Source organism: Ictidomys tridecemlineatus, chromosome 7 (assembly GCF_052094955.1).
Source record: "Ictidomys tridecemlineatus isolate mIctTri1 chromosome 7, mIctTri1.hap1, whole genome shotgun sequence".
In the NCBI taxonomy this organism is placed as follows: Eukaryota; Metazoa; Chordata; class Mammalia; order Rodentia; family Sciuridae; genus Ictidomys; species Ictidomys tridecemlineatus.
This window is the reverse complement of record NC_135483.1, coordinates 103,561,592-103,583,761: the sequence shown is the minus strand read 5'-3', so window position 1 is coordinate 103,583,761 and position 22,170 is coordinate 103,561,592.

Below are 22,170 nucleotides of genomic sequence, written 5' to 3'. Positions count from 1 at the left end.
ATAAACAGAAAAGGAAAATGAACAGCTTTTTTATATGGTATTCAGATATTTAGGAGCAACAAGCAAAATGTGTAACAGACTACATAGGTACCAATAGTTACTAATAATGATCCCGCCTGAACGCCAACTTCAAAGATACTTCCACAGCTGCTGATCAAGCAGCTGCTCCCCTCACATTAGTGTGAAACTAGGAAAAAATCAACAAGTTGATCGGAATTCCTTGATATTTTATAGTAATGAAATAAGGGGGGAAGTGTAACTTTTTCCTTGCAGAAAAGTTATATTCCTTAATTTGCGTTTTGGATATGTATTGTTATGCACATGTTGACCACGATGCTCAATCCTTTTAAGACGAAGAGAAATAATATTGTTATTGGGTATTATTCTAGTTCTAAAAACTAATGACTTCCAAGGATCCTGTTTTATTTGAGATGCTGTGTTTCTAAGTCCTCATTAATTAAACATCTTAAAAAATCCTGCACAATAGAGCAGGGATGCATGGCCAAGAAATTCATGCCCACACTTGTGGCAGTAAGAATAGGACAATCAGCACTATGATTTTAAGTGAGGTTGATTTTTTAAATCCTTAACAACCCTAAAACTAAGCTGAAATCTATAAAATATATGTGAATTCAAGTTTTCAAGAAAGCAAGATGGAATTAGATCACTGAGAATGAATAACCTGGACCCCAATAAACCAGTTTGTATGATATGCAAAACAAAAAAAAACTCCTATTTAATATGCATTGTGAAGAAATACACAATGTATATAAGTTTTTTTCTTTTTCTTTATTTTTTAAAAAATCTAAATGACATTTGGGCTAATAACACACACACACACACACACACACACACACACATATCACATAGATACACTTTTTGATAGCAAAAGCCTTTGTGTTGGGCATGGAGAAAACTGGAGCCCATGTGGGTATAGATGGATGGATGGATGGGCTTTGGAAAGATGAATAGTAGTAGACATATTTCTGATAGAGGAACCAAACAGAGATAGTATAGGGTGAAACTGATTAGTGTGTCCCCTTGAATATGGGGAAAAAGTGAAAAAAAAATAGTTGGTTCTGAAAGATAGAATAGGAGGAATAATTTGACAAAATTTCTGCCAAACTGGAGCATGCAGTAATTATTAAAGTGAACTCACTAGATTCTTTAATAATTCATTTACATAAATATATTATGTTTTGCATGACAGGTGAAAGAAAAGAGATGTCCTATAATGAAATGTAGAAACAGCACTGGACTAGCAATCCATGAATCGTGAATTTTTTACCCTTTCCTTCCACTTTCTAGTAATTGAACATTGTAAAAATCACTTAATCTACTTGGATTTGGGGTCTTTTTATTTTTTTAGTCTAACGAAGGAATTGTAGTGAATTCTGAAATTTGTTTCCAGTTCAAATAATGTTAAATCATGCTTCCTAGTAAATACCATTTCTTTTCAATATATTTTATATGCTTCTATATATTTCGCCTGAACCCAATTCTTGGTTTTGTTAAAGATTTGCAATATACATTCTCAACTCAAAGTTACCCTGGACATTTTGTTTGTTTCTTTTTTCTGCTATATCATTATTAATATTTACTAACAGATTTAAAATATTTATCGTGTACTGCATATTTTATTGTATAGAATCTTAACATATGCATTACCTCACAGGCTTATTGTTCATGGTGAGAACATAAAATCTACTTTCTTGCCAATTTTCAAGTATACAATACACTGAAAGCACTGTTGTTATCATCTTTTGAAATTAAATTTGTTCCTCCTATCCAACCCAAATTTTGTATCCTTCGTCCAAAATTTCCTCAATCTCTTTCCCCTCCCAGTTGCTGGCTGTCAGAATTCTACTTACTGCTTCTGTTAGTTTTAATGTAAATCTTTTTTAGGACTGAATAGTTTTCTGTTGTATGTGTACCATTATTTTCCTCCACTAACCCACTGAGGGACAACTTTGATTCTTTATCTCAACTAATGTGGATAGTGCTGCAATGAACATAGGGGTGCTATTATGTCAACAACTTTCTGATTTCATTTCCTTTGAATATTGACCCAGAAATTGGTTTCTTGTATTACATGGTAATTCTGTCTCTAAAAAACTTTTAGTAACTTTCATAGTGTTTTGCATAATAGGAGCAACAATTTATACTTTCACTAATAATGTAAAAGGGTTTTCTTACTCCATACCTTGAATTAAGCTTAAGTATTGAGGATTTAAAATCTGTATTTTTAACCTAAATTTCTTCCAGCCACCTAATAATATCCCTCTGTGGATATTTCACCTCAGTTGTGATATTTATCTATTTATTGACTCTTTACTTCACCACAAAGTAAGAACTCCACATTTTTCTGCTTTCAACTTATCTGATTGCCATATGGCAGATTCCTAGTAAATATTTAACTTGAAATGACTATACCAAACAAAGAAAAAAATGTATGTTTCAATTACATCTCATATTTATATTATAATGCATGTTTCTCCCTAGGCTAAAATCAGAGATAGAATATTCATCCTAGAATTTAGAACTGTTCTGAATGGAATTATAGCACTACATTATGACTCAAAGAATATTTCTCATGTTCTCAGGGGTTTTGGTGATATTGGCTTCCATATTACCTCTTTCTTGCTTGGAAAACAGGATTTTCAACAGAAAATCTCCTGAGATAGATAACTAACCATAGAGACAATAACAATATAGGTTAGACATCTTGAAGACACTTCATAAAACAAGAATAATTCACCTAAGAAGCATATTTTGCTAATGGAACTCTCTCAAGAATGCTAATTAAAAGTGAGTTTTCTTAAATTCCCACTATTATTTCATGTAGGCAATTACTATGCACTTAACTCAATCATGAGTTTGTGCCCTTTGTCCTTTATACTCTTGTGTTTACCAAAGACACAATTTAAAAATATCCAAATCATACTTGCACTAGGAATTGATTGAAGTTCTACTTTTCTTTTAAGTTAAAAGCAATATTATATGAATTGCAAGTTGGGGGAAGTGCTGAACTTCATTAGTTATAGTTTCTGCAGCTGGCTTGCATTTCAAACACAATATACTCCTCTTTACTTCCCAACACTGTAAATAGACATTTTAAAATATGACAATTTTTTGCTTGGTTTCCAGGTAAGACTGGTGCCTAGTGATTTTTATGTGTTGCCACTAAGTTCCACTACAGTCTATATATAGGTGATATGTATTTTAATATCAGTACATAGACCATATTTATCTCCACGTTGCAAATGAAATTGAAGCTCATAGTGAAGGTAGTTGAGCCAGGTTTGAACTGAGGCCATTTTGACTAGAAACCTAAGTTCTTGCATTGTTCAAACTCTCTTTCTTTCCCCTCCAAAAAATAAAAATAAAAAATAAAAGTTACACGTCTGCATTTTCTTTTGGAAAATGTTATTTTGGGAAGGGTGCAGTGGCACACACCTGTAATCCCAGCTATTTGGGAGGCTGAGGCAGGAGGATCACAGGTTCAAGAACAGCCTAGGCAATTAGTGAGATCTTGTCTTGATAGATGATAGATAGATAGATAGATAGATAGATAGATAGATAGATAGATAGATAGATAGACAGACAGATAGATAGATAAAAAGCTGGGACTGTGGCTCAGTGACAAAGTGCCCATGGTTTCAATCCCTGGTTTGAAGAAAAAAAAAGTTACATTGGGAAAATGTATTTCTTCAAATATTTGTGAGCACTCCTTTTAAACAGGACCTTAGGGATAGTATATCATCAGGAGAAATAGAAGCAGAAACAAACAAGAAGTCATTACTTCATAGTCATATTTCATTTTTTACAGGATATGTTTCATCAGCTATGGTATCTGATCTTTTTCTCTACTTTTACTTCCAAATGTCATCCTTCTCTAAAATCAAATTTCTTCATAACTATGATCTGCTTAAGCAGGCATGCTGCTGACTCTGAAAGCAACTATAAACAGGAATTCCAAAAATATTTTGAGTTATAGAGGTACTTTGAAATAAGTAGATAACCTTTTATGCTATATTTTTATTTCAGTTTATACTGAAAATGTTACAGTATTCAATATATTTGGGAAAATAGAAAAATAAAACGATTCATAAATCATCATATACCCTTAGTATAATTGTATTTGAGGCAGGCAAATTGGCTTTTTTCCTCCCTCAGTATAGCTATTTAGGTATTATATGTGGCTTTGAGGGAAAAGAGTCTTTCTAAACTCCACTTTCTTATTTTTAACATGCATTCAATAGTTACAATATCAGCCTTATGGATTAGTAAACTGAGAACATATATGAAATATCTTCATTGTTTGGATACTTCATTGTTTGGATATCTGTACTAGGATATTTAATATTCTGCATATCTATATATTGCATGTCTGTACTTAGCAAAGCTATATTTTGCATGGTTGCAGTTATAATATGCACTGTTTTGTGGTGGACCATACTGATTCTCTGATATATATTTTATGAAGTTTTGTTTAAAAAGCTATTGGGACAATTGTGTGTGAAAAGGTTGTCATTTTGTTCACAGTCTCACCAGGCCTTCAAGAGTAATTTCCAAATAATTTCTGGGCCGTGACTTTCTGTCACCCATTCAGATGACAAAATCTTCTCCTGGAAGAATGTCCTGCACTGTGCAGATATGACTACCACTTCTCTAGATTTATGTGCCACCTTGGACTCCTAAAATTTCCCTGTACTGAATAAACACTTATCCAAGTTGTGTGCATTCCTGGAAGATGGCTCATGATTCAGTGAAACTGATGTTAGGTAAAGATTAAAAGAATAATTTAAGTGATTTGCTTTAGGCCTTGTGTTTGGTTTCATTCAGAACTACAATTTCATGTGCATGTAACATTAGTTCTGTGTTTCCCCTCCCAAACCTTTATCATAAAACGAACCTGCATAGACTTCTATCATTTCATGAAATGAAGTGGAGAGTCCCTTATCTTTCTGAGTCAGGTCTTAGGCTATTTCAGAAAAACACTAACCATATTCTCATTGAACATTTATAATTACTTTAGATATCTTTCACTCCTCTCTTTATTTTTGAAAGAACATTTAACTCAGTATACATTTTATAATGAATTGTCAGTTATAGTAATGACCAATATTCATGAGAAATAAATCACTGAAGCAAAATATTTTTCCTTGTATATTGTCATGATGTATCCACTCTTCCCACTTTTGGCCTTGACAATGTAAAATAACCAATGAGTTATATATCATCACCTTCTAATACATGGTATAGGCAAGTAAACACAGGCCAGGAAATTTAAGTGATTAACCACAAAACTACGAAATGACAAAACTGTCTTTTAAAGTTAATAGATCTAGCAAAATTTTATTACACTGTTATGTATATGATACTTGAGTCACCTCTCATCACCAAATCTGGGTGTCAACCCAAATTCTTATCATCTCTTGCTTGTATATACTGGATCATGAGCATTTATCTTTTCTCTCTTTTTATGCCAGTTATCTCCAGTTATCTGCCAGTTATCTGAGCTCCAGTTATGTCCTTGGTAAAAATCAATCAGAAACATTTGCTGTACCAGAGTCATTTATTGATTTCTTATAAATATTTTGTGAACATCTATTATAAGCTAGGTACCATGTTAGACTCTGGAGAATATGAACAATGTGAAGTTACTCTATCCATAAAGCATCATAATTGAGGAAGGACAGAAGAGTGAATTAAACGTGACACATCACAGTGCTGAGGACGATGATAGAATTAAACACCGGTGGCGGTGAGAACAGAAGATAAAGAGAAGATCTTCAATAAAAATGTAGAAATTTCCTTATTGGTATTTAACTCACAAACTAAATCATGCAAAGAAAACAAAATGCACTTCACACAAGTATGAGCTAATTTGAAATACATTACATCTAATTGCTAAATCCTCAAATAGAAAGCTGAGTTAGGCTTAGTTTTTCCTGAGATATGGAGGTGATGAAAGTGAAAGGGACTTTCTGTGTAACTTGGGAGAAGGAAGATTTGTCGTGTGTGTGTGTGTGTGTGTGTGTGTGTGTGTGTGTGTGTATCCCTGGAAGAGGGTCTGAAGGCACAGAGAAAGAAATCATAAAATAGAAAAATGCACATGAATATTTATGAGAAATTCTATTGGCTGATGCTTTTTTTTAAAAAAATAAATTCTTCAGGAAAAATCCTTATTGGATTAAAAGAAAGCTTTCTTCTGCCTTCAATGTAATTTCCATACTCAATTATATTCTTTAGAAAATAAAAGCACATTCATTCTGACCTGAAAGTGGTTCCTTATGCTTTAGCTCCTCCTTAGAAACCTTTTCCTATGCTTATCTACACTTTGCAAATCAATAAAAGCCTAGTTTAACATAAAACTAGAATTTATTGGGTGATGAGGTAATATGGCAAGTACTTCTCTAGTTATTTGAGTTAAATACATGAATAAGACAGCTTGATCTTGTTCTGAATAGGATTTTTTCTCATGGTAGATTCAAACATGGCACTTATACAATTATCTGATCACAACCCTGGTAAGAGCTATAAAGAAGGTCACGGTGCAATGAAAGAATACTGATGCTAATTGAGCGTTGGGGACAAATGTCTTAAGCAAGTAGCTTTTGAACAGAAATTTGTGATATAAATTTAGATTACATAGGTTAAGAGGGAACATTATGTGTCAAAATCCTAGTGCAGGCAAATCCATTGGAGAAATTCAGAGAAAACTATTGGTGCTGAATCACAGAAAGAAAGAGGGGTATACGTAGCTGGCTCCAGGTAACACTTGTAAAGAAGAAAGATGTGAGATTGTATATTGTCATGTTGGTCAATCTTAGGAATTCAGGTCTTAATACTAATAAAATTTGAGTTACTGATGATTTTAAACACATTCATATTTTAAAGTGTGCATAATTCTTGTTTATAGATATGAATGTGCATTGGAGTTATATAAATTGATGTTGGGGAAACAGGATATATTTCTGTAGCCCAAGGGGGAAAAATGTTTTCTCTTAGAGTAGACTACAGCATTTCATATAGAAAGTAATTAACATAATTGAAATATTGACATTATGATTGAATATAAAGATAAAAATAGGAAGAGTAGGAAAAATCATGATCTCATTGTTGATTTGTGTAACTGTGATGGATGGATCAGCAAACAGAGGACATGAACTTAAGGGTAAAGATCCTGCATTAAACTTTGAATATGAAGAGCTGGATTCCTTATGGAAATTTCAGATGGAGGAACGTGTAGCATTTCGAAAGTTTGGAAGAAAGAACATAGGACTAAATTAGGAATGTTGATGTCTGAGCTGTAAGAAAAGAGTTTGAGCCATAAGGATGAAAAATAATTTTATCATTGAACACATCATTAACAAATTTAAACTGAAATGCCTGAGAAATATTCGTACATTTATCAATCCATTAGAAGAGAACAAGTTGAAGAGATGATTTAGATATGGCTTAGTTTGTCCAATTGAACCCAGCTCAGATACCTTTCACTGAACATTAGATATCTTGCTAATACTTGCTCTTGACAATGCCCAAACAGGGTTGACAGATATCTGTCTTTTTCTTCATGTTCATGCCTAATTCTGAGAATGGACTCACTTATATCATTCTGAAATTTTTCGTTATATCACCAAATTAAATATTTGAGTAGACATGAAGTTCTTGTGAGTAAGCACAGTATTTGCAACATCAGGAGCCATGTTACTTCTGCCCAAGGAGCTCCTAGAAAGTGTGATTCAGAATCAACTCAACTTTCAGGGCAGGAAAGCCTCAGGCTCCTGATAATTATGTGGTCAGAACTTCAACTTCCTGCTTAGAAAGGAGATAAATCTGCCAAAGAAGGGAATTGCAGATATGAAATCTGTTAAGTTGAAAAATGAGTCCAGGGATGTTAGAGTTGAAATTTCTAGGTAGATCCTAGATACATTTTCTAGCTTTCTCAGCTTAGAGGGCCAAGCAATGACTTTGTGCAGAATGTGGTATTACACTGGTCATGTATCCATGTATGTATGACCATAGGAAATTAATGTCCAATTTATTCTATACTCTTTCCTCTTCCTATCTTCCCTCCTTTTCCTTCATTTCCCTTTCTCTAATCCAATGAACTTCTATTCTTTCCCATCCATATTATTGTGGGTTAGCATTTCCATGTAAGAGTGAACACTTGGGCTTTGTTTTTTGATATTGACTTATTTCACTTAGCATGACAGTCTCCACTTTCATTCATTTACCAGCAAATGCCATAATTTTATTTTTCTTTAAGGCTGAGTAATATTCCATTGTGTATATATACCATATTTTCCTTATCCTTCACCTGTTGAAGGGCCCCTAGGTTGGTTCCATAGCTTAGGTATTGTGAATTGAGCTTTTATAAATGTTATGTGGCCACATCACCATAGCATCTGATTTTAAGTCTTTGGGGTATATGCTGAGGAAATGGGATCATTGGATCAAATGGGGGTTCCATTCCAAGTTTTCTGAGGAATCTTCATACTGCTTTCCAAAGTAATTGCACCAATTGGCAGTGCCACCGGTGATGTATGGGTGCACCTTTTCTCCCTCATCCTTGCCAACACTTATTGTTACTTGTATTCTTGATAATTGCCATTCTGATTGGAGATGAAATCTCAATGTAATTTTAATTTGCTTTCTCTAATCGCGCAGAGATGCTGAATATTTTTTTCATATACTTGTTTTCTGATCATATTTCTTCTTCTGTGAAGTGACTTTTCAGTTCCTTTGCCCATTTATTGATTTTGTGTGTGTGTGTGTGTGTGTGTGTGAGTGTGTGTGCGCGCGCATTAAGATTTTGAATTTTTTATACATCCTGAAGAATAATGCTCTGAGGAGCAGATGGCAAAGATTTTCTCCCATTCTGTAAGCTCTCAGTTCACATTCTTGACTGTTTTCTTTACTCTAAAGAAGCTTTTTAGTTAGATACCATCACATTTATTCATTCTTGATTTTACTTTTTGTGATTTAGGATTCTTATTAAAGAAGTCAGTTCCTGAGCTGACATGCTGACAATTTGGGCCTACTTTTTATTCTATTAGCACAGGGTCTCTGTTCTTGTGCCTAAGTATTTGATACACTTTGTGTTGAGTTTTGTTCAGGGTGAGAGATAATGGATTAATTTCATTTTTCTACATACAGATTACCAGTTTTCCCAGCACCATTTATTGAAGAGGTTTTCTTTTCTCCCATGTATCTCATTAACACCTTTGTCTAGATTAGATAACAGTATTCATGTGGGTTTGTTTCTGTGTCTTCTATTCTGTATCATTGGTGTACATGTCTATTTGGATGTCAATACCATGTTGTTTTTGTTACTATAGCTCTGTAGTATAATTTAAAAGTCTGATATTGTGATGCCTCATGCTTCATTATTTTTTGCTGATCATATAATTTTGGCTATTCTGTACCTCTTATTTTTCCAAATGAATTTTATGACTGCTTTTTCTATTTCTGTGAAGAACATCATTGGAAACTTACTAGATGTTGCATTAAATCTTTATAGCACTTTAGATAGCAATGAATATTTTGACAATATTAATTCTATTTATCCAAGAACACCGGATATCTTTCCATCTTCTAAGGTGTTCTTCAATTTCTTTCTTTAGTGTTCTGTAGTTTTTATTGTAGAGGTCTTTCACCTCTTTTGTTAGATTGAGTCCCAAACATTTTTTTGAGGCTATTGTAAATGGGAAAGTTTTCCTACTTTCTCTTTCAGTTGCTTCATCACTGTATTTAGGAATGCAATTGATTTATGGGTGTTAATTTTATATCTTGGTACTTTGCTGAATTCACTTATGAGTTATAGAAGTTTTCTGGTGGAGTATATTTGGGTCTTCTAAATATAGAATAATGTCATCAGCAAATAGTGACATTTGAGGATTTTTTTCCCTTTCTATCTCTTTAATTTCTTTCTTTTGCCTAATTGCTCTGGATAGAATTTCTAGGACTATGTTAAGTAGAGATGGCAAAAGAGGGAATCCTCTTGTTCCAGGTTTTAAAGGGAATGTTTTCAACTTTTCTCCATTAAGAATAATGTTGGGCTTTACATATATAACTTATAAAGTTGAGTTATGTTTCTACTTTCCCTAATTTTTCAAGTGTTTTGAACATGAATGCATGTTGTATTTTTTCAAATGCTTTTTACGCATCTATTGAGGTAAATGTGTTTCTTCTCTTTAAGTCTATTAATGTAATGAATTACTTTTATTGATTGCTGTGTGTTGAATGAAACTTGCACCTCTGGGATGAACTCCAATTGATCATGGTTCACTATCTTCTTAGTATGTATCTGTGTGCAATTGCCAGTATTTTATTAAGAATTTTTGCATCTATGTTTATCCAAGATATTCGTCTGTGTCTGATTTCTTTCCTTGACTTGTATTTGTCTAGTTTTGGTATCAGCGTTATACTAGCCATCTTCACATAATGAGTTTAGAAGCATTCTCTCCTTTTCAATTTCTTGGAATAATTTAAGGAGGATTGAGGTCAGAAGGTCTGGTAAAACTTGATGGAGAATCCATCTGGACCTGGGTTTACTTGGTAGGTTTTGATGGCATCTTCAATTTCATTGCTTGAATTTGATCTCTTTAAATTGTCTATGTGATCCCAGTTCAATTTGGGTAGGTCATATGTCTCTAGAAATTTGTTGGTGTCTTCAATGTTTTCTATTTTATTAGAGTATAAAGTTCTAATTATTGTCCACATTTCAGTGGTTTCCATCATATTTCTTTTTTCATCAAAATTTTAATAATTTGAATTTTTTTAATCTTTGTTAGCATGGCTAAGTGTTTACCAATTTTATTTTTTCAAAGAACCAACTTTTGCTTTGTTGATTTTTTTGTATTTTGTTGTTGTTGTTTCAATTTTATTGATTTCAGCTATAATTTTAATTATATCTTGTCTTCTACTGCTTTTGCTGTTTGTTCTTCTTTTTCTAGGAATTTGATATGTAATTTTAGGTAATTTATTTAGTGACTTTCTGGTCTTTTAAAGAATGTGCTTAATTTAATGAATTTTCCTCTTAGAACTGCTTTCCTATTATCCCAGTGATTTTGTTGCTATTCTAATTTACCTCTGAATTTTTAAAATTTCATCTCTGATGTCTTTGGCTCTCCGTTAGTCACTTAATAGCATATTATTTAGTCTCCATGTGTTAAAATGGCTTCTGTTTTTTTTTTTAATTTATCATTGATTATTAATTTACTTACATTATGATCTGATAGAATGCAAGGTATCATTTCTATTTTTTTTAATTTGCTAAGGGCTGTTTTGTCAAATAAGATGCAGTATATTTTAGAGAAGGAATCTTGTGCTGCTGAGAAGAAGGTGTATTACATCAGTGATGGATGAAATATTCTATATATGTCTGTTAATTCTAAATTATTAATTTTCCTTTTTTAGTTCTATAGTTTTTTTTTGTTGTTGTTGCTTTGTTTTGTTTTTGCTTGGAGGATCTATCCAGTGGTGAAATGGGTAGATTGAATTTACCAGTATTATTTTGTGTTGTGATCCCTTGATTCTTGAAATTGAGAAGGTTTTTTTTATGTACATATATGTTCCATTGTTTAAGGCATAAATATTTATGATTGCTATGTTTTGTGGATATATAATTCCCTTAAACAGTGTGAAATGTCCTTCTTTGTCCCTTCTGATTAAAATTGGCTCAATATCCACTTTACCTGATTTGAGTATAGAAACCCCTGCTTGAATATGAGATCCATGTGAATGATGTTTTTTTCCCATGCTTTTACTTTTAGTCTGTGAATGTCTTTGCCAAGGAAGTGAGTTGCTTTAGGCCATTCACATCCAATGCTATTATTGAGATATGATTTATTTACCTAACATTTTGATTTATTTCTTGTTTTTAATCTGAATTAGTTTCTCTTTTGATTGACTATTTTTCTAGTGTAGTTCCTTCCTTTGCTGGTTTTCACTTTTATTTTTCATTTCTTCTTCATGAAGTATTTCATTGAGTATGTTTTGTAGTTCAAGCTTTCTAGTTGTGAATTCTTTTAACTTTTGCTTATCATAGAATGTTCTTGTTTTATTATCAGTTTTGAAGCTTAATTTTGAATATAGTATTCTTGTATGCCACCCATTTTCTTTTAAAACTTGATGTACATTATCCCAATACCTTGTAGCTTTCAGGGTAAGGTTGAGAAATCAGCTGAGATCCAGACTGGTTTCTTTCTAAATGTGACATGTAATTTTTTTCCTCTGGTAGCCTTTAAATTCTATTTTATTCTGTATATTAGGTATTTTCATAATAATGTGTATTGGAGTGGGTCTGTATTTTGGGTTCTATATGCCTCCTTTATCTGATTTTCCATTTCTTTATTTAGATTTGGGAAATTTTCTGATATCATTTCATTGAAATGTTGTACATTCCATTGGTCTATATCTCTGAGCTTTTAAGTATTCCAATGAATCTTAAATTTGGACTTTTCTTATTATCTCATATTTCTTGGAAGTTCTGTTTATGTCTCTTAATATGTTTTCTGCATGATCAACTTTATTTTCAAGATTGTATCTTTTGTCTTCATTGCCTGAAAGTGTCTCCAAAGGGCATTGGTGATGCCCTCCATTGAATTTTTAATTTGGTTTATTGATTGTTCTCTGCCTATATAAAAAACAAAATGCACCCTTTATATTCAAAGTCAAATTTGTTAAACATCTATACTCTTTACATTTTTCCATTTTATCACCTCCATTCCTAATCTAATGTGCTTTTGTACAAACAATTTGTAATAACTGCTTTTCCAATGATTACCAATTGCCTGATATTCTTATATATGATATACTTTAAAAATTTTTATCTGAATTGCCTTGTTAGAATGTTAGAAATATTAAGCTCAAATTCCTGCCTCTCACTTTATTTTCCCTTGATAAAATATGCCATCTATACTCATAATTTTAATTATTATTAACATACTCACAATTCCCCAGTATTATTTCAGCTGTACTTCATTTAGTTATGCATTCTGTGTGTATAAGTCAAGAAAGTCTCTAGGCTTTTCTACGCCCATGATGAGGTATTAAGTATATTCACACAATTGTTGTCACTTTACATAAATACCTATTCATAATTAGGTGAAATTTGTCAAGTGTTGGGCAGGCATTCTCCAAGTAGGGTAAGATAATGCTATCAAAAGAAAACTACTTTCTTGCATGTATGCCAAATTTCTTGGGATGCTCATCTTACAAAGGGACAAGGCAATCTAAGCCAAAGATGTCACTGCTTCAATAACCTCATATTCTCACCTACAAATCCCTTTTCTTCTTGTAAGTTGTGAAGAACAGAGTCTTTTGGAAGGTAACCTATAAATCTCATCTAGATGGAATCAGTATATTCTTACCTTCACCTCCTGGATTCATTCTTTTTCACATTAAACCCACATTATAACCTATTGACAGAGCTTGAAAAGTGAAAATCTCATCATGATTGGTTCATTCCTACCTTTACAATAATCTTTTGCTCTAGTTTTCAACCCTTTAATAATTTGCCTTAAGATAAACATTATAATTATAACCCTGAATGTACCCTACCATTCTTGATAATTTGGCCTTAACTGGAGCATCTTCCAACCCGTATGTTTTAATTATCATATACATTTTTATAATAATTCCACATGGTACTTTTTTCTCTCTCAGGAGTTTTGATCATTATTTTCTTCACTCCATGTTCTTCTTCATCCTCTATTATATTAGGTAGTATTCTTTATTTAGATCTCAACTTAAATACTTATTTCTTAGGGAATCTGTCCTTGATCTCCCAGTTTAGAACATACATTCCTGTTCTACACTTTCTAAACCTGGTATAGTTTTCCTTAATGTTACATATCAAAGTTTGTTTTTTTTAATGTAAGTGTGATTAATTGAAATATCTTTATGTCTTGTGTTTGTAACAAAAAAAATACACAAAACCAGCAGGAAACCATTGACTTCCACACGCTATAATCAAGAGCACCTTTCAGCAGTCACTAGACATTTATTGGATCAGCAAATACAGTAATGAATGGATGAGCCAAAGATTTATGCTATCTATTGCAAAAGGTCTCACACACACAAAAAAATACCCTGTCCTCGTTTATCCTGTCATCTTCAGTGAATAGAGTCTCACCCCTATCAGATACCATTACACACATTACCACTAATTTTCTTTCTATTAAGTTTCAGAAATTTTCTATTAAGTGGCATAAGTTTCTAATACAGTAGGGGTTTTTATAGCTGAAATAATTTATATTCACATTGGACATCAGCAACACAGAAAGAACTTCACCCCTTCATCATTTTAGACATTTATAAAACATATGAAGTTTCAGTTTTTCTACTTTCATCTATCCAAGAGTTTGTACCTTCAATTTTATTCTACTATTTAGGCATGTGGTTAATCATAAAATATTTTTCTTAAGAACTGGAAGTAGTTTATTCTGTCTTTTGTCAAACCAAGACCCCATGTGTGTTTAAAGATAATTTGTACCAGGACAGTGGCATTTGTAGTATGACAAAACTAGGAAGATATAAGTCCTTGTTCTCACACAGAAATATCAAGTAGACAACATTAGACTTCTGTAAAAAGTTACAGGGGAGCTCAATACATCAGTAAAGAATATGCACCAATCAATTAAATGTCTAATTAATAACCCCCCATACACACACACTGTGGGATATTTTATGGTGTTTTGTTCATCTTTGTCCCATCTTTTCCCCACTATCACATGAATTGATACATTCACAAGGAAATTGATCAATTGCCAGTTCTTTCCTGGTGATAGAAGGAAACTAATAGAACTTACTTGCAATATTTGGCTCCTGTGAAGCTGCACAAGAGACTTATTTCTGCCTTATCTAACATGGAGCTCAAACAAGAAGAATGCACAGTTTGAATAGCATGTGAACACCAAAGAATGCCATGGATAGTGCTAAGGCACATAAATAGTGCAAAAGAATTGAAGATATATGGGTCGTTGATTTCAGGAAGAGGATTATACAGGAAATCTAAGGCTTTAGCAGAATTAGGGGGAACCTTGGGAAATTTTTACAAAATTAGAAACAGCCATGTACATTATTAAATTGACAAGACAACCTAAACATGAGCTCAGAAGATGTATGACCAAAAAGGTTTGAATGAGCCAATTTATGAAGGTCTTCTTCTTCAAAGACTCACAGAACTGAAAGACAGATCATTTGAAGTTATAAAGTCTATGGAAGAAAATTTTAAAAGGAATGGAGAAAAATGAACAGAGCCTAAGGGAAATATGAAACACTATCAAGTTGCCAATAGATGCAGTACAAAAACTATGGAATAAGAGAGAGATAGTTACAGAGCTTATATGAAGATATAAGGACCCCAAGCCCCCAAATTTGAAGAATTACATAGATACAAAAGCGCAAGAAGCTCAAAAAGCAACAGGTAAGATAAATCCTGGGAGATTTATACCAAGATACATTATAATCAAACTACCAAAAGGCAAAGATAAAAATAGAAATTTGAAAGCTACAAAAAGAATACTTACTAATCATGAACAAGCTAGATCAATAAGAATATCAGTGGATTTTATTTGAAGACACTTTGTAACTTAGAAGGCAGTGGACTGATGTATTTAAGTTGGTGAAAGAAAAAAAAGCAAACTTCATTTTTTTTGTTTTGAATGAGAGTATTATCCCCAAAAGTTCATGTGTTAAAAGCTTTGGTTCCCAGGATGACATTTTAGAAGTTGCAGTATTTGATTATAAGGAGGGGGCTAAAGGAAGGTCTGAGATTATTTGGGTATCTTGCCTGCATTCTCTCTCTTCCTTTCTCAAAATGTGAACATCTCCTTATGGCTGCTGTCACCATGTGACACCTTCCTAGAGCCCAAGCCCATGGGGTTGCCCAAGTTTGAACTCAAATCTCCAGAACAATGAGTCAAAACAAACCTCTCTTTGCTTTGTAAGTAGCCTGGGTGAGGGATTTTCTTATAGTGGCACAAAGCTGACTAATAATATTTTTTTTAAAAAAAGACTGCCAACCAAGAACACTATAATATTTAGAACACCAAATCTTTCAAAATTGAGGGATAAATGAAGACATTTCCACAGTAAGGAGTTTAATAACACTACATCTGCCTACAAGAAATAATAAAGGAATTCTGATAAGGAAAGATATTTTTCATTTTTACAACAAAGTGAAATCATTCTTAGAAAGAGCAAAAGCCTCTGGCAAATGACATGGGGTACAAAGCAACATGCCATCCCTGGGAAGCAATTTGGGCTTCTGGGTGCACCTATCCATCACTGCTGCCTCTGAGTTCTGACCAGTCAGTGTGAACCCCAAGACAGGCATGCCTGTAGATCATTCAACCTTTTACTGGACCAGTTCCAGATTGATGAGTTAAAGGATTGTAAAATTATCCTAGGGAAAATTTCATAAAAATTAAATTTCTTTGATAATTGAGTCCTTGGATGTGAATGACAGAAATACTAAGAACTATTCTTAAAAACAAACAGTGCATGAAGTCACCCATATGATTAGACTTGGGATGCCTTGCCATCAAAAAACTTAAAACAAATAAAATAATATCATGGGAATGGTGGTTAAATGCACATTGCTTTCATAAGCATTACTCACATTGTAGGACATGTAGGAGTTTCTCAGGACCTAACAAATGAGGGAATTAATGAAAATATGACCTAGCTTCTGACATAAGCCATAAATTTCACCTGTCTAAACTTAGAATATTGCTAGCAATAAGAAACAGTACCAAAAATCCAAGATTTTTTTAACCTTTTTCATGCTGCAGACATCTTTGGCAGTCTGGGGAAGCCCATGAATGTTTACTTGGAATAAGGTGCTCTTTTTTGATGATTTAATCAAAACACCATTCAAATCAAGAAACTTTATAAATTTACATTAAAAAATAAAAAGACACTAGGTATAATCTTGAATCTATATAAAAATAAAAGTTTCTTAATAAAATTAAGTATATGGACAAATATAAAAGTCTGCATCACTAGAATTTTGATTGATAACTATAATTTTTATTTTTAATGGAGTTTATAAAAAATAATTAAAACTATGTGTTAATGTGAATATAATATACAAAGTTGAAATTCGTAACTTCAATAATATAACGTGAAGTGATATCTAGATAGAGATAGGTAATATTTCATTTTTTGGTATTCCTGCTAGTAAACTGTTTCATGATGTTCCCAGTTACACATCAAAAATGGTTTCTTGTTGAAACCACCTGGAAGAAAATCTATGTTAGAAATTAAAGTAAGTGACCCTTACAGAGCAATATTTCTAATAGAGAGACAATATATCAGGTGGTATTAAAACCAGATCAGAAGTCCTGGTATACAGGGGAAATAAACTTAAGGATCCTTCTTCTCCACAAAGGAGAATATTAAGTATGTATTAGAATCCCAACAAAAGATGTAGAATATATTTTTAGGTGGCCTTGACTTTTAAAAATAGGTCAATCTGTTGAAAAGATGCAAATTGGATATTGGGAACACAAAAGTAGCCCATTTCTCAACTTCTGAGAGAAGTGACACATGAATGGTTTTAAATGTAAGATCATGCTGGAAGTTTCATGTTTATCCCTCTCTCCTGATATTTTTCATATTCCTTACTTTTACTTCACTATGTCTTTATTTCCTCTCTTTCATGATTCCTGCTTCTTGGCCATATTTCCCTACAGCCCTGACATCCAATCAACATTTGACTCAAACTCACATCTCTCACGTACATCTATCTCACTATCTTTTGGATCTAGAATCTCCCCCAAAGGCTTGTTTGTTAAAGGTTTGGTCTGAACTTGGAGCTATTGGAAGGTACCTAGTGCAAAGTTTGCAAGGAGTGTCCTCAAAGGGGAATTTGGTATCCTAGCCTCTTCCTCTTTCTCTCTTTCACTTCTTGGCCAGGTGATCTGCAGCTTTGCCCTGTCACATCCTTCTCACCCTGATGTGCTGCCTCACCACAGGCCCAAAAGTAATACAGTTATCCAAACATAGGCTAAACCTCCCAAAACTGAAAAAAAGGAAAACTTCTTTCTCTTCATAAGTTGATCACCTTGGATACTTGTTATAGGGAAGGAAAGCTGACTAAGACACCTATTTTCCCTGCCCATTCTCAACAACACTCTACAATTTTAGAAAGATTAGAAAATATAGTTCTAAAAAAATAGAGAGTTATGATGCTGTTTCCTTAGGAAAACCATTGTTAATATCACAGAGGTAGATCTTCTATTATTTCACATATATGGGTTATATCTAAATATATATGTATACGAAGAAAGGGAATCAATCAACAAACATTATTTCTAATCTGAAAAAAAAAACACTCTGCTGTTTATGAAGGAAGCCTACATTTGATAGCCCAAGGATTTTCAGCAACAATCAATCCTGGTCATCTCTGTCTTTTTGATAGAATGAATTAATCGTTTCAAATAATGTCACCATTTTGGAGCCATTATGCAAATTTTAAAGCAGCTATGTGTATATGTTCAAAAAGATGCAAATATTTTGAAGGAACACAAGTAAGAAAATGAACATACACATGCATTGGAAGTTAAGGTATATTACACAGTAGTGACTTGACAAGCTCTGAATGTGAAATGCATGGCATCTTGTCAGAGTTGATGAAATCTGTGTTATCCTTTCTAGGACTGCCAGTACAAAGACAGCTCAGAAACAGTGTTGCCTAGTTTGACAACCAAAGAGAAATCCAACACAAAAGCCGCATAATCACAGGGTTGAAAGAATTGGAATTTGTTCTTTCAATCCACACCACAAAGAATTCTATTTAAGCAAACACAAATATACATAGGGAGAAATAGAAACAAAATATTTTGAAGTGACAGAACCCAAAACAGCTGAATCATGTCAGCTTGGCTGATCCTATTTTCTTGCCATAGCAATGTAGTTTATAGTTTTGTTATATACCTTTGTTTGTTAAAAGAATCCAGGCAGATTGCTGATTTTTTATTCAATTTTAATAACAATTTCAGCAACCCAGTCATCACTTAAAGCCACATTTTCATGGGATAGAATTGTTTTCCTCTCCTTTTCAGAGTGTTATCATTTTAAATATGGAAATACTCCCATGTTTTCTCTCAAACCGGCTTGTTCAAGGGCATTTAATGAACATGGATTCATCCTGAAACTGATGCACATTTATATTGTACTTATGATGGCTATTCTCCACTAGTCAAAGAAGAATGACAAATAAGTGCTGCTTCTTCTTTTTTTTTTCCTTTTAATGATCATGGTTACCAGGCTTCATATGAAATAATGTGCAGCATGTCAAGATGGGCGAGGTAACTGACTCCGTCCCCTAGGGCTCATACATTAAGTGGGAAGATGTCTGGTACTAGAAACCAAAAGGTCCATTAATTCATCCACCCCTGAACCTATCCATTCTTCCAGAATTAATTGTAAATATTTAGCAGAAGTTTGGCATTATTCTGTATGAGGGTCATGTTGCTGAAAAATCAAAAAGTAGGAACCCTCATTATTTTGGAGATAGAACAGTAGGCCTCTATAACATGTGAAACACAAGGCAAGTCAAACAGAATCGATGTCTCAAACCCCTGAACCACGGGGTGTCATCCAACACTGGCAAAATGAGTATTCAGATGGAAAGCTGGATGTGCAGATATTGGTGGGAGATGATACATATGAACACATAAGTTTGGGAGACACTGAGATTGAGACACCACTGAGATCTCCTAGAAAAAAAAAAAGGTGCACTACAAGTAATGACCTACTTTAGTCAGACCATAATAATACCTAATGATTGCCGCTAAAATTGGCAAGGCATTTTCAGGTGTGCACATCTTATTTTTTAAAAGCCAATTCACACTAAGGCAAATAAACTTGAAGTCCTTCCTATCAGAAAAGCATGAAGCATTCCTCAAAATTCCTGTGACCAATTTCTTCTCAGTTCTAGTTTCCCCAAAACAGGTATCTATCTATCTATCTATCTATCTATCTATCTATCTATCTATCTATATATATATATATAGTAGTCAGTTGCCTATCAGAAGGTGTACAATGAAGTGCTAAAGTAGATGAAATAAGTTCAAGCCCTCCTTGCATATTTCAAATCTTTTCTGTAAAACTCTATTACAGAAAAAAATATCTGAAGAGGGATATTTTCCCATTAGACTATAATATCCTTGAAGGTAGAGATGTTACTATTACATTTTTTTAAAATCCTTCCATAAAGCAATGGAAGGAACACTTTAGAATATGCATTGGAAGTACAGAAACACAGATTAACTGTTTTAGAAACTCAGAAAGAAGACACAAAAGAATAAGCCCTTCTAAGTGTCTCATTCATTCATTTGTTATCTATTTTGAAAAGATAAATAAATACCTCAGACAGGAGAAATAACCCAGGTCTTTGCAGAAGTGGGAATGGAAACAGCATTTCTGAATTACTGACAGGACAGGCCTGTCATGAAACTTTTTTTTTTTTTTAATTTCACAAGGAGCAGAGATCATGTCAGGAAGCTAATCAGGGAGATGAAAGAAGGGAGTGTTAACCTGAGGATGTGAGAGCCCACAGTGTTTGTAGACACCATTTCTCAAAGAAGACAATTGTCCACATAAATGAACTCAAATTAATCATGCACTTTCCTGTCTTAGACATATTTTGTTAGCTTTTCATTGCTGTGAAAAAATATATATCTGACAAGAACAACTGAAAGAAGACAAAAACTGACTTTTGCTCACAGTTTCAGAGGTCTAATCCATGGTGGGCGAACTCTGCTGTTGGCCTGAGGTGAGGCGCGACAACATGGCAGAGGGCACAGAGGGGTAAAGCTGCCCCACTCATGGCAGATAAGGGATCAGAGAGAGGAAAAGAGAGAGAAACAGAGGAGCCAGGGGCTACAGTATGGGCCACAGCCCCAGTGACCTAATTTCTCCAAACATGCTCTACCTGCCTGTGGTTACCACCCAGATGCCAATTCAAAGGATTCATCCATCAAATGAATTAACCCACTGATGAGTTTATGGCTCTCATAATCTAACCATTTCACCTCTGAATATTCCTGCATTAACATATGAGCTTTCCAGGGGCCATTAAAGATCCAAGCCATAATACATTTTCAATAAAATTTCAGTGTGAAATAAGAAAATACGCATGGTCAGAGAGTTTTGGTTTTTTTTAAATAGCTATTGTGCAAATATGGCCCAATGCAAGCATATTTCAAGCCCAGTAGTTTCTTTTGCCTTCTAGAATATATGTATTCAAATTATAAGCAGAGTTTTCAGCATTTCCAGGGATACTGGCTTTGACACTCTGCATGCCACCTAAAGAAGTTTCTAATTAGCAACCAATAAAGCCCATGCCTGCTTTCATAATGCAGTACCATATATTGTATGCCCCATCTTTAATTTATACATTCTATTTCAAAATCCCAGTAAAACATGGCTTTGTAGAAAGTATGACTCTTTTCAAGTAGTAAAAATTCCCGAGTCTATAGCTACTTTGCTTTGTTGGAGCATTTAAGGCAACCTGTTTATAACCTAACCTTCCCCATTACCTAAATATGCTATGTCTATTCTATTCTATTTTAGGAATTTTTTCTAAATGGTGTGTGTGTGTGTGTGTGTGTGTGTGTGTGTGTGTGTGTGTGTGTGTGTTACAGAGAGATAAAGGGAGGGAGAAAGACTGATAGATCTTTTTTTTTATTAAATAGTCGCATGAAGAATGATTAATTTACAGTGATTTTCTATTTGAGGAAATGTATAATCTTTAGTCTTTAAAAAATACTTCTAGCTTATAGATTGACATTTCCATACCTGAGTTCCTAAAAGAATGTCCTGAGTGCTTTGGATGCTTCTGGAGTAAGCAGTGTCAAGGTGCACGGACAGTCACTTTCCACTTTATAGGTGTGGCCTGAGCAGGTCCTTTGACCTCCTTCAGTCTCATCTGAAATTTGAGTTATGACATGTTTTAGGGTTCTTTGACTCTTTTTTAAAAAAAAATTGTAGATGGGCACAATATTTATTAGTTGTAGATGGGCACTTAATTTTATTTATTTATGTGGCGCTGAGGATCAAACCCAGTGTCTTACACATGTGAGACAAGCATTCTACCACTGAGCCACAACCCCAGCCCAGGGAGTGGGGAGAGGGGGGAACAGTACC